Source organism: Mesitornis unicolor, unplaced genomic scaffold (genome assembly GCF_000695765.1).
Source record: "Mesitornis unicolor isolate BGI_N332 unplaced genomic scaffold, ASM69576v1 scaffold50318, whole genome shotgun sequence".
In the NCBI taxonomy this organism is placed as follows: Eukaryota; Metazoa; Chordata; class Aves; order Mesitornithiformes; family Mesitornithidae; genus Mesitornis; species Mesitornis unicolor.
Genome location: NW_010200801.1, coordinates 43351 through 48914, shown reverse-complemented (window position 1 = coordinate 48914; position 5564 = coordinate 43351). Strand labels below are relative to the sequence as shown.

At 41.2% G+C, this 5564-nt stretch overlaps 1 protein-coding gene across 1 annotated transcript in view; it reads right to left on the bottom strand.

Annotated features, from left to right (window-relative positions):
- The window catches only part of ADD3 (adducin 3 (gamma)), a gene marked incomplete at its 3' end in the record, with an annotated part of 27354 nt that overhangs the window by 15495 nt on the left and 6295 nt on the right, over nt 1-5564 (bottom strand). The gene's annotated exons all lie outside the window — the stretch shown is intronic.

The window sequence follows — 5564 nt, the reverse complement described above, 5'->3', positions numbered from 1 at the left end:
AAGCCCTTCCCCAAACCAGCCGATATGGCTTCATAACAGGCTGTTTCAAGACTGGAGTTTAGATACAAACAACCGGTGCCCTAAGTGAAGGGTGGAGTTGGCCACAAAAAAACCGCCAGTGAGTTAAGGCTGGTGGGGAGAAGATAAGAGTCACAAAAAGTGTTTGGTAACGCCAGGAAAAAGAGGTGGGCTTCTGCGTTAAGACAGAAAGAAAGAGGCTCAGTATTAAATATGGGGAATTAGGTAAAGTTATAATAAACTCTTCACTCGCAGTGAAGCATATGGGTTTCTGGGCTGGATTCAGTGACTTGACTGACAGCAAACTGGTCCCATACGGGGCTCAGCCTGTGCCGGTTTTTCTGGCTTCTCTGACCTGGTACATGCCGAGGCAGCGTCTGTACTCCTGCAATAACCAGCTAGAGATATCCTATGACTGAAGCAGGACCTGAAGCACTGAACTTTTCAAAGCCCATCTTCAGCACAGCCAGCTCCTGAAGCCCCAGCGCCACTGATCCCCGTGCTCACAGAGTCACTGCTGAAATGGGGGGCCTGGGTCCCTCTCTTGGGTTTTCTCGAAGAGTAAAGCCACGCTATGCATCTTGCTGGATGGAATACAACCACCGAAATTTAAAATGCTAGATGAGATCAGATTTCAGTTTATCAGGGGTCCTACACCACGTTTATGAGCATAATTAAGCAGTTTTTCAGTAGGCGCAAGAGCAGACAAAGTGGGAACACATGTGGTGATGCACCAGGACAGACTACGGGCAGAGCTCATGCAGGGTGTTTTGTATGCAGCCAAGGAGAAAAGTCAGGGATTTTCCAGGCACTGTTAAGAGCTTGTACTAAACCAAAGGATTATTTAACAGCCAAAAAAAAACAGAGCTAAGAAAGTCCTTATAATTGTTATTCATTACTTGTACTGCAATGGAAACCTCTCTTCCTGCTCTCGCCAGACCAACCTGATGCCTTTATTGGACAGAATTTACAAAACTAATGAATGAAAGAAAAACAGTGGATTTTGTTACAGTGCATTTTATTTTCTATCTGCATATCACTTACCGAAGGAATTAATTCAGATTAGAGTGTTATTTACAATGAGCAACTTCAAATACATAGAGGACCATAGGAAAGTCATCAGGCAAAGGAAGATGGATCTGATTGCTAAATGATTTGAATAATCTAAAGAACATGGTGCCAAAACTATAACAGGATCTGCAGACACCCCCTAAGATGACAAAAAGCTAAACCCAAGCAGTTAACAACTAGAAGGAAGATGAGAAATATGGATGGAAAAAAAAAATCGATTTGGAGACTGTTGGCATTTATATCTAATGAAAACCACAGTACAAACTAAAAGGAAAGCGGCAATATGGAAATAAGAGAGGAGTTAAAGGTAACTTTCATTTTTAACATAACAAAGCAGGGAACAGCACATAACTCTCGATTGCACTTGCAGCGCTGGTGCGTGTCAGAACACGGATATGAACTGACCCTGCACTGTCACAGCTACAGAAATGGAATTTAAGCAATGGGATTTCTTGGTTTCTCAGAGAGATCTAGTGGATGGCCTCAAATTAACACAGCATTACCCTAAGCACACATTCCCCTGCACTTAAAATGCTGAACTTGCCCGGCTCAGGCTCAGTGGGATATTGTCATGGCTCAGAAGGGATTTTTAAAAGACATTTTCTGATTTGTCTTAAATGATGTGCCAAGTTGAGCTCATCTCCCCTGGTGAATGAAACGCTGCACAGGTCGTATTACGAAAGCATGCAATTAAAAAACCCATTGTGATGAGAGGAGGGTCACGACTCCCCTGCAGGAAGTCATGAAGATGTCAGAGAAGACAAAAGCCAGACGAGGGAGCTGCAATGTGAGAGGCTGGCCCAGTGAGGAGGTCCCCTGGGGATATACAAGGCTGTGAGCCCTTCCTGGCCAAAGGGTGATGCTCCTGAAGGGACTGCAAGGCTTTTGAACTTGTGGGGAAAGAGCAGTGGAAGCTGAAACTTGTAAGGAACTGAAAGGACTTTGATATTTTAAGAAAATAAACTGCCTCAAAAGGGAGTGGTGGTGTGAAAATACTGCACGTTCACTCGATACACAATAAAGCAAGCCAGACAATTGCAAAAGCTGGGGGAAAAATAAATCAAGCCATCCTTCATCTCTGTCCTGATGGTTTGAAAATAACATAGCCAGAAAAAAAAAAAGTCAAGTGTGGGTGGGTTTGCTTGTTTTTGAGAAGAAAAATCTGCCTCATGCTGCATGCTAAGGCAGACCTCTGAATAGAGGAGTTGCTAAGCAGGACTGTTATCTCCCCACTCTTTTGGGCAAGACCAAGCCAGCGTGGGAGGCAGGGGCATGTGTGCAAGTACAAGGCAGGAAGGAAGAGAGGCATGGGAGAGAAGCACACTTTTAACCCTAGCTGATTTTGCAATCGGGATGGCTGGAGCTCAATCAGTGCCCTCATGTGGCAGCACCGAGCCAGAATCACCCCAAACACCCTGCAGAGCCACGACGGATGGGTAGGCACCCTCTATACCCAACATGAAATTAAAGCAAAGCACGACGAGATCCTGCCAGCAAACTGCTCAACTTAAAACCATACAAGCTCCAAATAACTGTGTTTTATGCATAAAAATAACAAGCACACATTCAATGGGTCTTGACAAGCCACACAAAACTTTCTCTGGCAAATTCAAAACATAAACCGGGAATTTAAATTCCAATAACCAGGCATTTTGACGTTTACATATTTCAGCTGTTCAGCTCACCACTTTATACATAAATTGGACTACTCCAATTTTTTCTTACATCAGTAAAAATAACAAAATGTATCTCAACTGTTTTGTTTTTAAAAAAAAAAAAGTGTTTTTGAAGCTTCCGGTTGCCACGGTGAGGGCGCCACAGAAACGCCAGGAGGAATTGCATACTGTAACTGAAATAATGGTTTTGATAATACAGCAAATAAATGTTTACCCTTTGAAAGAGGCAGTTACTCTGTGTAACAAGCAACACATGATTGCTTGCGTGATAAAAAGACAAAACTGTTTTTAATTTCAGAGTTAAGTTGGAAAAATCTAAAAAAAACCCAAACCACTCCATCTTCTCAAGCTTTAGATATATTATAGGACAAGTATCTCAGACCCAATGTAAAGCAATAAAATTAGTCCACTAAATAGATGTAGCCTTTCCTTTAAAAATAACGACACAGTACCTGAACCTTCTGAACTTGCAGACATTACTGAAATGAACTTAAATTATGTTTTATGTTAACGATTGGCCAGCAGTACCTCTGGATGCTATCAGGCTGCTCAGACCTAGCTCAGCTTAATTTCTTCCCACCTCTCTAACAGACAGGTCCTTATCAGATTCTCCAGGCCATCATGGGGTACATGCAGCATTAATAACACATGTTGCAGAATTCACTGATAATGTCAGGACAGTCTTCATGCAGTGGTCCTAAAACTCCTACAATTTGTTTAAGACGTGTTACGAACAGACTCTAAGACGTAAACAAACAGCAGAGGCAATGGGAATAGCTTTTCAGTAGCCTTTAAATTATTTAATTTAGGAAAGGGAAATTGCACATCAGAGAGGAGCAATCAGACTGCACATCAATATGTACATCAAACAGCATATCAGAGAGATGCAGCAGTTTGATGTCTGAAGATGTCTGGTCAAAGCTGTAGCCCTTACAATCACATGCACTGCACAAAATATACCATGGCTCCTGAATTATGTTCTCTAATTTATTTTCTTGCTAAACTATTTAGATTTTTCTACTTGAAAGAAGGAAAAAAGCTTGTTAATAAAACAAATTAAATCAGAACCTAAGCTTTCTAGCATATGAAAGTGATTAACCCTTTAGTTTTATACCATAATTCTTTGCTCAGAGAAAGTGCATGTTCAAACAAGTTCACCTCAAGTCCATATAAGCTTGTGGATTTTAAAGAAAGGTATTATCCTTGCTCCATATGCTTCATATTTACTAATACTTGCCAGAAGATGAGTCAATGACTATTTCGCTGATCTGAATGCATATTTCAAGACTGGGTGAAGATAGGAATGCATATATGTAAGACTGACTCAAGATTTATCAGCAAGCAAGCTCTTCTTTAAAATGTGTCCAATAAACCCTCTTCCTCTTCTTCCAAACACCTTCAAATTATTTCCTCCTTCTCAACTGGAATAAACGAGAGAAGCAACAAAGCTCTATGCAAACTTCTAAAGCAGTTTAATTCTCCAGCTATAGAACAAAAACTTTATGCACAACACTCATTAATTCAATCCTGAACCTGTGCTACACAGACTGGTAAAAAGAAAAATGCTTTCTGGCCCTTTTGTGACAAACACTATGTTCATGAGGAGACGAGGTAATCATTTTCAGTCCTGACTCTCAAGAATGCTATGGTACATCACAGCTGGAAGCTGGAAGAAATAATGCAGTTTCCATTCCCAAATCAGTTATGAAATTTGCTTGATGGGCATTCAGTCAGAGATACTATACTAAAAATGCCTTGATTTCCTCATACGAGAAATCATAGCAGGGTTCCTCTAAATTTTCTATTTCAAGAAAAGAGACAATAAAAGGAGATACTTAAGTGAGGGGAACGGGTACCTCAGACACCTCCTCTTGGTGCCTGATCCCACACTCAGCTCCCATGTTCCCATTTCTCCCTGGTAGATGCCAGGAGCCAAGCAGGCGTCAGGTCCCTGGCTTATTTGGACAACTATTCGCTTATACAACAAAAACTTGCAACTTATTGGCAGCTCCACATAGTCACTTTCCAAAACGTGCTGGGCTCAGCCTCTCTTGCGGCAGGACACTGACAGCAGCCCGGCGGCTCTCTGTCCCCCAGTCTTCTGTTAAAACAGTTACCCAGACTCAGGGGTTGCCCCTCTACATTCTCCTTCCTAAAATCTGCACGCTGACACTGCATTTATTAAAGAAATCGCAGAGGCTGAGGCAAAGGGACATTTATTATGTTGGGCAGACTTGGCAAAAAGTCCCCCACAACGTTAAGGAGATAGTTACGCTCATCAGATTCAATACTGCCATTGAAAGGACCAAAGAAAAACACACATACAAACTCAAACAAGATCTCTGTAATATTTTTATCTGTTAGGTTAAAGATCCAGTCTTTGCTGTGAGCACTGGCTATCCATAGTGTGAATATTTTAACAGGAAGGAGCAGACTTCCATCACATTTTGCAATTGAGTGTTTAGCATAAAATTATCATGTTTAAAGCATTATGAAATACCTCCTTAGAGTATTTTCTTTATAAAAGAGGTTGGCTGCAAAACCAAGTTTGCCCAAATTGACTTGAAAGTAATAAATTCCTTAGTCAACAGGTTCACATTATACTTGGAGCAACACACAGATCCAAGAGGCACTCCACGACAACACTTTAGCAAACAATCCTGTTATTCATGGATGACTATAATAGGGTGATTACTAACAGCTGTCTGCAATCTCATTACACATGGAAAAGCTTAAAAAAATTACAGAAGAAGCACCCCAACTTACAGAGGAGCTGAAAAGAGAAGGATCTGCAAAGCT